An 11,759-nucleotide genomic window follows, 5' to 3' on the forward strand; every position below is an offset into this window, starting at 1 on the left:
GTCTGGCTAAATCCTCATACGATATTTAAAAGTCAGATATCAGAAGGGGTCTAGTTATGGTTTACTAAATCAGTTTTCAGCACGCGCGTCAGTTTTGAAACATTTCTAGAAAAATATAGAAAATAGATTTTTCCAAACAGCCAATTGGAATCATCTCAAAACATCCAAAAATTTTAGTGATAAAATAATCAAAGACATCTCTTTAGCCAATTTGTATAGTTTAATCAATCTTTACAGACCTTCTAGTTTTATTCAACAAATAAACACATCACTTAGACGAGCATACATCTCATGGCAAATCACTTTTTTGCAAGTTTGCATACAAATGAAAAACATCAAAGAACATATAAAATAACATATTACAGAAGATCAAAGCCTCAATAAATTTATAGTTCACTCTACATAATTTTATTTAACTTTGAAAACAGATTCAGCTCATTCATAAATACGATTCTTCGCTTTGACATAACGGAAGCATTACAAAAGCTTTTGACTCAATTATTAAGTCTAACATGCATGATTTTTCACAAAGATTACAGTAGTACACATTTCATTAGCCAAATCATAAAGCACATAAGTCAGAAAATTCGTACATCATGCGAAACCCTAACGAAAACTTCGATTAATCATATCTAGAGCATATGGTAACGAAATCATGCGAAATTAAAGTCCAAACTTATTAATTTTTTGAGATCTATCCATCTAGATATACTAAAAAATCAGCACATAAACCAATTTGATCAGATTCATAACATACAAATTCGTGATTCATAGCAACGACAACAATCGAGCAATTTAACGACTAACGACAACTCTAATCGCATGTAATTGAGCACTAGACATCAATACACTATGTAATTGACATAAAAATGATCTAATAAAATTAATGTTATCAATTATAGCTTAAAAACAAAATTAATTGTTACTAGCGTGTAGAGAACGATGAGAGGAACAACTTTGATGCACGAGACTTGCTTTAATTTTGAAGTTTGATAATGGTGGTGGTGTGATGTATGTCGACGGCCAAAGAGAGAGGAGGAGAGGGAGAATGTCGACTAGAATAATATGGTGTGTGAGGGTTTCTAGCTTGATACTTCTAATTATATACATTAGGGCCTTAATTAAATAAATGGACCCAATTAAACAAGTAATGGACCAAAGTAATCCCAAATAAGGTGGAGGTGGGGGTGTTTGGCCGATGTCCCATCTAGGGTGGGTCTCGGGCTCGTTTTGCTTAGTTGCTTGTACGCGCGTGGTCCGTTTCGAGTGCCGTTAATCGTACCGGGTCTCCGGAACGTTAACTAGTTGTTGAAACAAAATCACCGGCTAATTATTGAAAATAAGTTTTTCTTAAAGTCAATAATTATTGAAAATAATTATTTTGTCATTTTTCTGAGTTTCGTAAACTGAAAAGTTTTCTAGGCGATTAACTTAATCGTAACATTTTCTTGTTATTTCACTTTCCGAAATAAGATCATAAATTAATATAACATATTAATTCAAGTAATTCTCTAAGAACAAGTATGCATTTAATTGTATTAAACACACAAGTCTAAGTAAACACCGTTAAACACTTAACGGACAAGTAACGATAGTAAACGAAAAAAGTCGGGTTGTTACTTGTATCCCCTAGGATACACCATTAAGTCCCCCTAGTTTAATGTCTTTATTTTTGTAAAAAATAAAGTCATTAAACTAAAAATTAAAAATTGCCTTTTTCCTCGGAAACAGAAAACTGCTATAGCCGTCCTTTTCTCTGCTATGTCAGCTACTTTTTGATCATGGCCTGCAAAAAGTGCCTTTTCAAATTTTGAATTTTACTTTTCAATTAAATTTTTTTTCCTGCATATTTATTCACCTGATACGTGGCAACATATCATCCATCCGATTAACCGTCAACTGTTCATCTTCCATTCGCTATTTAATACCCGGATTTTACTGTTTCTCATTTACTTCAACCCAAATTAACTTTTCTTCATCTACCTTAAATCTTCTGTCAATAATTCCCCTCTTAAATACCTAATTAATGGCTATCTTTAATGTTGAAGATATTTCGAGTAGAATTTCATCAACATATCTAGATCTCGTTAGAATTGCATTCCCTAAGTTCTTTAGGGCTGACGCTGTTCTTCCAGGTTCTCATGATCGTGCATCTCGTCCCCCTTCTGGGAAAGTTTCTATTTACGGTCGTGCTCTATATTTTTCTCATCTTCGTATCCCTTTTACAAAATTCTACTTAGATGTTTGATGCTTTTACGGCGTTAGTTTTGGGCAATTTGAGCCTATGTCCATTCGAAACATTATGCTTTTCGAGATGTATTGTCATGCTCGAGATATTACACCTTCTGTACGCCTGTTTTGTCATCTTACAACCGTAAAGTCGTATGATAAAGGATGGTTATGTATTACTTTAGATGGATTTCTTCTTAATTCTGGTGATTCATCAGAGGACTGGCAAAGCACCTTCTTCTTTATTGACAGTGAAGTGATTCCCAATGATTGTTTAAAAGCCCATTACTGGCGTACATCAATCGCTCCCCCTAAAATTATTCATCCTAGGATATCACCTGATGAACGAAAGCTAGTAAATGTGATGAAAAAGAAGAATTCCAAGCCGCCGATATCCAGAACATATGCTTTCATTATGTTCGCTTAATGCGGAATGGGATGCACAAACCCGTGGCTGTGCCATTATAATGCTTAAAAACAAAGGTACACCAGAATTACCAATTTCAATTTGCTTACTGATTTGTATTATCTGCACAATAATTGATAAATTTTATTGTTTCAGCTATTACTCCGCTCACTGTCTTGCGTCACATCAAGTTTGAGGATCTATAATTTGCATCCGAGAAGATGACTGATGAAACACTTGAGAAAAGTTTATCTGAAAATGAGCTTGCTGATGATTCTGCTTTAACTCGAGCAAGTTCACGCAAATGCCGTGCTGCTGGTAATCTTTCTTTTGAATCAATAGTAGAAGAAAATCTTTTTTGCTTTTTTCATATGCCTAGCAATGGTGGCTATTATAATGTTAACCCTGATAAATATCCAGTATTGAATTGTGAATCATCACATCTGGATTGGACAAAATTTTTGAATAACAACTGATATTTTAATCCAACCATGGTATCTGAAGAAGAAAGATAGAGAAGACTTGCTCTTCCGCCTCCTGCTCAGCGTAGCAGAATTGGGGAAAGCAGTACACAGATTAGCCTTCCTAATTTAGATACAACCAGTCTATCTGCTATACTTGCGGGTCCCCCAAGTGATTCTACGGACTTTATGAAATACCTTGAAGCGATGGTGTCTCCATCTCTTGTTAAATTTTTTGAAAACTTATTTGATGGCAATGCTCGTAAATCTAAAGCACAAGGCATAATTTGGAACATTGCCTCTGAGTTTGATAATTTGAAACATTTGGAACGCTCGGATCAAGCTCATCGGGATAAATCTGAGAGAATTGAGAAGGATTCCGAGCTAATAAAGGCTGCAAAACTTGAACTGGATGCTGCCGTTGCTATTAAGAATGCAGCCGAGGCTCACTTTGTTGAAATGGCAACAAAAGAAAGATGGTATCTTTATAAGATTGAAACATTAACTCAGTCTGAAACAGCATTAAAGGAACAATTGGAGGTAAGTAAGAGCGAGACCTAGCGACTTATTGCAGGTGTTCCAAAGATTGTGAAAAATGCTTTTGCTTCTGAGAAATTAACTAAGCCTTTTGATGAGTTTATAACCGTTGCGCTGGATGCTGAACGGATAAGATTTCTAGAAATTTTGAAGAAGGGTGTGCCTGACTTCCCTAAATCTTTACCTGAATCCCTCACATCACAATTGAAACCAGATGCAGAAGATAGGGTTAGGGTAATAGGTGAGCAGATAGAACATCTATCATTTCCAGAATTAGAAAAGTTGTGTTATATTCCTCCTACATCAGTAGATGATGTCTTAAATATGAAATTGTAATGTGTACTATTTGTATTATCTGTTGATTATCGATGCATATTATATGTTCAATTACTTTGTGTTAAGTTTGCCAAAGCTTTATATGTTTGATTTGAACAATCAAAGATGATGGCTAGCCACTTATTGGTTGTATTATTTTACGTCATAACGGTCGTAGATACAATCTATTGTCTGGATGTTCAGTGGATTTCTACATCATTCGCTGCCATTCCAACCTTATGTTTATGATTGAACTTCTGCCACTGAGAATAAACTTCTCTTCTGTGGGTAGGGATGACAAACAGCTTTGTAACATCTGATAAAAATCCTTAGCCAGATAAAAATTATGAATAGTATGCTATAGGGACAATTGTTTGAATTCTTATTTCTTAAAGAAATTTTTACATTTATGATTGCATCTCATACTCAAAATAGTTGATTAAGTTATTTGAATATGCAATACTACACGTAAAATTTCTTTAAGCTCATTGCATTCCATGTTCGCTGTAATTCCTCGCCGTAGGGCGCTGCAAGGGTATATGTGAAGGTATTTCGTATGCCTGAGAGACATACTAAATTAACGTGGCTAATATGTTTTGATCCAAGTCGGGTCATACCCAATAACAAACTTACCGACACCTTATTCGTATTTGATCTTAGCGATTGGATCGTAGATTAAATATGCGACACTTGAAGTTTAAGAAAAATGGTTTTCTAAAATAATATTACTTGATGTGTATATAAATTATGGAATAATTTATATAATAAGAATTTAATTATTTATAGGTTAAATAATTAATTTTGTTATGTTACATTTTATAAAAATTGGTTTTATGAATAAAAATGTATATAACAAATTTTATGGAAGTTTTATAAAATAAGTTTTATAAAATTAAACTTTATAAAACTATCTTTTATAAAAATATGGGTGGCCTTGGAAGTGGTATTATTTACCTCTCCTAGATTCTTTTAGTTGCCCATGCTTTTCCATTTCTCCGTAAGTATGTTCCTTGACTCCTTGAGATAAACACACATGCAAAAATTCATCAAGTTTGAACACAAAAATTCTGCTCATTGTTGCTGTCTTGGCCGTGGGCTTTTGAAGAGCAAAAGGTGTTCTTGGATTATTTTTTTAAGCTCATTTTAAGTGTCAATTAAATCCTAACTAAAAGCTAGGGTGTTGGTGCATAAGTTTGGGGTATTTCTCCTTGATGTTTCATCATTTTGAAGCTCCATTCTTCATCATCTTCATCATCATCTTTTGGATTAACCCACAACTAGCTTGCGGAGGTATTATCTCTAAACCCACTTTTAGTTTGTAAGTATATTTCATAGCTTGATCCTTCTTGGGATTTAACTTTAAAATGGTTAAAGTTTAACAAGTACTAAATCGGGTTTTCTTGCTTCCGCTTTGTTGTTTCTTAAAATGATTATATGTTTTATGAACTTGTTAAATCCCAACAATGGTATCTAGAGCCGAAGTTGATGGAATATTCTTCGAGATGATCTATTAAACCTACTATATTTTTGCATTTTATGAACATGCATGAAAGTAGAATGCAAAAATTTTCGAGTTTGGGTGGGTTTCCATTTTGGCTGAATTTTGGAGACCCAAAATGGGTTTGGGTTCTTCCATTTTGGCCATGTTTGGTTGCATGGTGATGTTCACAATCCTAGCCTTGACCTTGTGTTTGGTTGCATGCTTGTTTGGTTAAATATTTATTCATTTTGTATGTAATATTATTTATTCATTTGGCATGTAATATTATTTATTCATTTGGTTATGTAATTTATTTTATATTTGGTATGTAAAATAGATTAGGTTGTAAATTCATTTTCTAGAGAAAAATGTATTAGGATATATTTTTTTTTTTTGTAAAAAGAATGAAGATGCACAAGATGGAGCAAAGGAAGAACACATGCATTTGGATGCAAGATTTAGTGGGAGATGTAAAATCTCCTACTTTGTGTTATGACCCATTAATCGGTGACATTTATTTTCGGCTAAACAAATGTCCACCAAAAGACTTGATTGTGAATATATTGTTTTTCATGTATGGTTGTTTATTTGTTTGATTATGGATTGTATGTTTGGTTGCTACAACAAATCGACAAAACAAAACTATAATTTAATTGGTTAAATTGGAAATTATTAACCACATGCAAAGAGCAAAACTTTAATTTAATTGGTTAAATTAAAATGGCTACAAGGATTTAATAATTGGTTATTAAGACATAATAAAATGGTTTATTTTCAAAGTAATAAAATTGGCTTTAAGACATGTAAATCTTTTCACATGAACCACACACTAAATTCATGTTAGTGTATGGTATAAAAGTTTTCTCAAACTAGAAATAATGAAAACTTAAAAACCCTTTACACACTAGGTTAACAAGTTTAACGCCATCCTTTTGTATGACACTTAGACATATTAGGGAACTTACAATGGGATAAAGGTCACCTAACCGTTATGAGCAAACTAATATGATTAAGGTAAATTTCACATGCTTGTGGGATAAAGGTCACCTAACCACTTGTATGTTAAATTTACGCGTCTACAAAAATAGGACGACTTAATTTGGGAATCATGAACTTAGGGTCACCGAAGCATGAGGAACAAATAGGCGTTGATGGGATAAATATGCCATGCAAAAGGATTGCATGATCACATAACTTAGAAGTTGCAAAAGGATTGCAATTGTCATATAATGACTACCTAGCTAAATCAAATGATGGGATAAAGGTCACCTAACTGAAGTTTGTTTTACCGTTGGATTCTAAAATTTAATATATCAATTGGATTTAAAAGGGTATTGATTGTTAAATTAAAATTGATACTTCAACGAACTTTGTTAAATTTTGTAGATGGCCGCCAATAACAACAACATTCCAAACGCACCAATCAACTTTAATAACCTATCTTTAAGATCCTTACTCGAAAAGGAAAAACTCAACCATACGAATTTCATTGATTGGTATTGCAATCTAAGAATTGTCCTCAAGCTTGAGGATAGAGCGTATGTGTTAGAAGACCCCATTCCCGACCAACCCGAGGAGGATGAGGCCGAAGGTATGGCATATTGGGAGAAATATTGCGCCGATCCGGTGCAAATTTCTTGCCTTATGCTTGGGACCATGATCCCCGAACTCCAAAAGGACTTTGAGCATCATAGTGCATATGACATGATCACACAATTGAAGGAGATATTCCTTTAACAAGCTCGTGTCGAGCACTTTGAAACGGTTCGAGTGCTTCATGCATGTCGAATGGACGACTCCCAATCCGTTTCATCTTATGTCCTTAAGATGAAAAGCCTAATTGATCGATTGCACTGTCTGAACTGTAACATCTCTAATGAATTATCCACGGACCTTATTCTCAACTCTTTGTCAAAAAGGTTTGACACATTCATGATGAATTACAACATGAATGGTTGGGACAAGAGCATTGGCGAATTGCATGCCATGCTTAGGACGACCGAATCAAGCATGGGTAAAAGGGCTTCACCCGTGCTTATGATCAATGAAGGTGGGTCCAAGAACAATTTCACTTCTAAGCCAAAGGTGGCTAAGAGGAAAGGACCCGCCTACCAAGGCAAGGGTAAGGGAAAAGGGAAAATGGTTACCCCAACCAACAAAAACCAGAAGCAAAAGGTTGTCGGTCAAGCTAACCCCAAGGAAGATCCGTGCTTTGGTTGCGGTGAAATGGGTCACTGGAAACGCAACTGCCTGATCTACCTAAAGGAGTTGAAAGAAAAGAGGGATGCAGGGCAAACCTCAGGTAATGTATATATGGTATACATTGAGCTTAGTATTACTTCTTCTAATACATGGGTATTAGACACAGGATGTGGGACTCATATTTGCAATTCTCTGCAGGGGTTCAAAAGAAGTAAACAAGGAGCAGGAACAACAAGTCTCTTCATGGGAAATGGTGCAAAGGTGCACATATAAGCTCAAGGAGACTTTGTTTTAAAGTTACAAACTGGGTTGGAGCTTGTTTTGAAAAATGTTTTGTATGCTCCTGATTTGACTCGAAACATTATTTCTATTTCCCGTTTAAGACAATGTGGTTTTGATTTTAATTTTGTCAATGATGATATCCATGTTTCTTTAGATAATGTGTTCTATTTTAAGGCTTCGCCTTTGAATGGTATTTATGAATTGGTTCATGATGACACATCATACAATAGCTCAATGTTCCATGCAAACACCAAGAAACTCAAAAGGGATTTGAGTGATTCCTACTTATGGCATTGTCGCCTTAGTCACATAAACAAGAACCGAATGCAAACACTTCAAAAGAATGGTCTTTTGAAATCAAGTGAACTAGACTCGTTTGATGTATGTGAATATTGTTTACAAGGTAAAATGACTAAACCACCTTTCAAAGGGACCTATGAAAGAGCTAAAGACTTATTGGGATTAATACATTCGGATGTATGTGGACCCTTTAAGCCCATGACTAGGAAAGGTGAAAAATACTTCGTTACTTTCATTGATGACTTTAGTCGTTTCGAATATGTCTACTTGTTAAGACATAAGGATGAAACTTTAGAGCCATTCAAAGAGTATCAAAACGAAGTACAGAATCAACTCAACAAGACAATCAAGGTACTTCATACTGACAGAGGAGGTGAATACCTAAGCGATGCTTTCCAAGATCATCTTAAGGGTTGTGGGATTAACTCGCAACTTACTCCTCCTGGAACACCCCAACTTAATGGAGTTTTCGAAAGGAGGAACCGAACCCTAATGGATATGGTTCGATCTATGATGGCAAGAAGCTCGTTACTTCTATCATTTTGGGGTTATTGTCTATGCTCCGCAGCTCGTATTTTAAATATGGCCCCACCCAAGAAAGTGGAACGAACTCCTCATGAGATGTGGTTTGGAAAACCTCCTTCTCTATCATACTTAAAAGTATGGGGATGTGAAGATTATCCTAAGCATTACGTCCCTAATAAGTTGAATGCTCGATCCACGAAGTGTATCTTCATAGGATATCCCAAGGATGATATGGGATACAATTTCTATGATCCATCCGAGCAAAATGTATTTGTTGCACGGAAGGCTGAATTCCTTGAAACTAAGTTCCTAATGGAAGGTAATAGTGAAAGGAATATAGATCTTGAAGAGGTTCAAGATCAAGTAGATGATAAATAATTGGTTGACACTAGCACTCAACATGAAAATGCTGAGAATGATCAAATGGATGATCAAAGTATACAAGACGTTCGCAGATCTGGTAGGATTAGTAATCCTCCTGAGAGATATGGGTTTCTCATAGACAGTTGCGATGTGGTTGATTGATGAACCGACAAACTACTAAGATGCTTTATCAAGGATTGATAAAGATAAATGGCAGGAAGCCATGAACGCTGAGATGCAATCCATGTATGACAACCAAGTTTGGGAACTGGTTGCACAACCTACTGGCTCCAGGCTAGTTGATTGTAAATGGATTTTCAAGAAGAAAACTGACATACATGGAAACTTGGATACATATAAAGCTAGACTTGTAGCAAAAGGTTTCACTCAAACTCAAGGGGTTGACTGTGATGAAACTTTTTCGTCTGTGGCAATGCTAAAGTCTATTAGGATATTATTTGCCATTGCTGCTCATTAAGATTATGAAATATGGCAAATGGCTGTTAAGACCGCTTTCCTAAATAGATATCTTGAGGAAGATGTCTATATGGTTCAGCCTGAAGGTTTTGTTGATCCAAAATATCCTAAAAGGGTATGCAAGTTAAAGAAGTCAATCTACGGATTGAAACAAGCATCTAGAATGTGGAATCATCATTTTAATGAGGAGGACAAGAAATTTGGCTTCATTAAAAATGGTGATGAAGCTTGTGTATACAAGAAAGCTAGTGGGAGCACTATCATGTTCCTTGTACTATATGTGGATGATATATTGTTATTTGGAAACGATATTCCGATAATGCAAGGTGTTAAGACTTGGCTAAGTAGATGCTTCTCCATTACGGATCTTGGAGAAGCACAATACATTTTGGGGATTGGGATCTACAGGGATAGATCCAAGAAACTGATAGGTTTGAATCAAAGTACATACATTGAAAAGGTCTTGAAAAGGTTCAAGATGGAGAACTCTAAGAAAGGTTGGGTACCTATTCAAAGAGGAACACTTCTTAGTTCATCTCAATGCCCTACCACGAAAGATGAACAAGATAGAATGAAGAATGTCCCATACGCATCTGCTATTGGGTCAATCATGTATGCAATGATATGCACTAGGCCGGATGTGTCATGCGCTCTTAGCTTGACAAGTAGATACCAGAATAACCCTGGAAACAGTCATTGGATTGCGGTTAAAAGTATATTGAAATACCTTAGGAGGACTAAGGATATGTTTCTTATATACGGGTTTGGTAAGGAGGAACTCGCTGTAAAAGGTTACATAGACGCGAGTTTCCAAACTGATCGAGATGATTCTCGATCACAATCCGATTATGTATTCATGTTAAATGGAGGTGCGGTCTCTTGGAAAAGTTCAAAACAGGATGTTGTTGCACTATCCACTACATAGTCAGAGTACATTGCCGCCTCATTGGCAGCTCAGGAAGCTGCATGGATGAAGAAATTCATCGACGACTTAGGAGTAGTCCCTTCCATTCAGGACCCTCTTGAGATCTTTTGTGACAACGAAGGTGCGATTGCTCAAATCAAGGAACCTCGTGCTCACTAAAAGACCCGTCACATTGAGTGGAGATTCAACTGCATAAGAGATGAAGTTGAAAAGGGAAAGATATGTATTCGCAAAGTTCACACAGATCTTAATATAGCCGATCCACTCACGAAACTCTTACATGGTGCAAAACATCAAGGACATGTTAGTGCATTAGGGCTTCGATATTCTAGTGATTGGTTGTGATCTGTTTTATGTATTGTAATGGAACGAAATGGTTCAAATTCATTAATATAATTATGGTGTTAATTCATTTTGAGTTAAGTTCCTATTTTGCATATTTTATCCATGAATAAGTCATTATTCTAAATTCCGTAGTCGATCACATTTGTGGGAGCAAGTGTGAGGTCTAGACTATTATGAACTTGGATTGGTATACATTCACAGGCTGAATACGGGGAAAGGTTGCAACCAAGGTTCATAGATATTTGTGGGATACAAATATTGGAAGACCCACCCTCAAGATTCACTAAATGGAGCCTTTGTGGTTGATCACATGTAATCTTGAGTAAAGGCGAATATCATTGTATCATCTGACCTGAGATACATATTGGGTTTGGATATTTACCAAGTATGTGCCTTGATTCTTTCCTTCGCTATTCTAAAATATGGTAGTTCATAAGGAAGAGCTCAGGTATAATGCAAGGTATATATTTAGGATGTATGTAGTCAAGATGGAATTTGTCCCTCTTATTCGTTGAGAGTCAGATGTCTAAGGCCTAATAAAGTTAAATCTAGAAGAGAGTGATCACTCTGTGTCTCTTGGATTTAACGTGACATCTAGGATGAAAGGACATAATGAAAGATTCACCTATTCATATTCGAGATAGGAACTTGAAAGGGATGATGTTATTGAATGGCACAAAGTCATAACATATTGGGGGTGATGGACGGTCGCTAGGTGGTATCCATCACTTGCATTAATTTCTTATGTTTCTCGTGCAAGTGGGAGATTGAAGGTATTTCGTATGCCCGAGAGACATATTAAATTAACGTGGCTAATATGTTTTGATCCAAGTCGGTTCATACCCAATAACAAACTTACCGACACCTTATTCGTATTTGATCTTAGCGATTGGATCGTTGATTAAATATGCG

Source organism: Rutidosis leptorrhynchoides, chromosome 4 (assembly GCF_046630445.1).
Source record: "Rutidosis leptorrhynchoides isolate AG116_Rl617_1_P2 chromosome 4, CSIRO_AGI_Rlap_v1, whole genome shotgun sequence".
Classification (NCBI taxonomy): domain Eukaryota; kingdom Viridiplantae; phylum Streptophyta; class Magnoliopsida; order Asterales; family Asteraceae; genus Rutidosis; species Rutidosis leptorrhynchoides.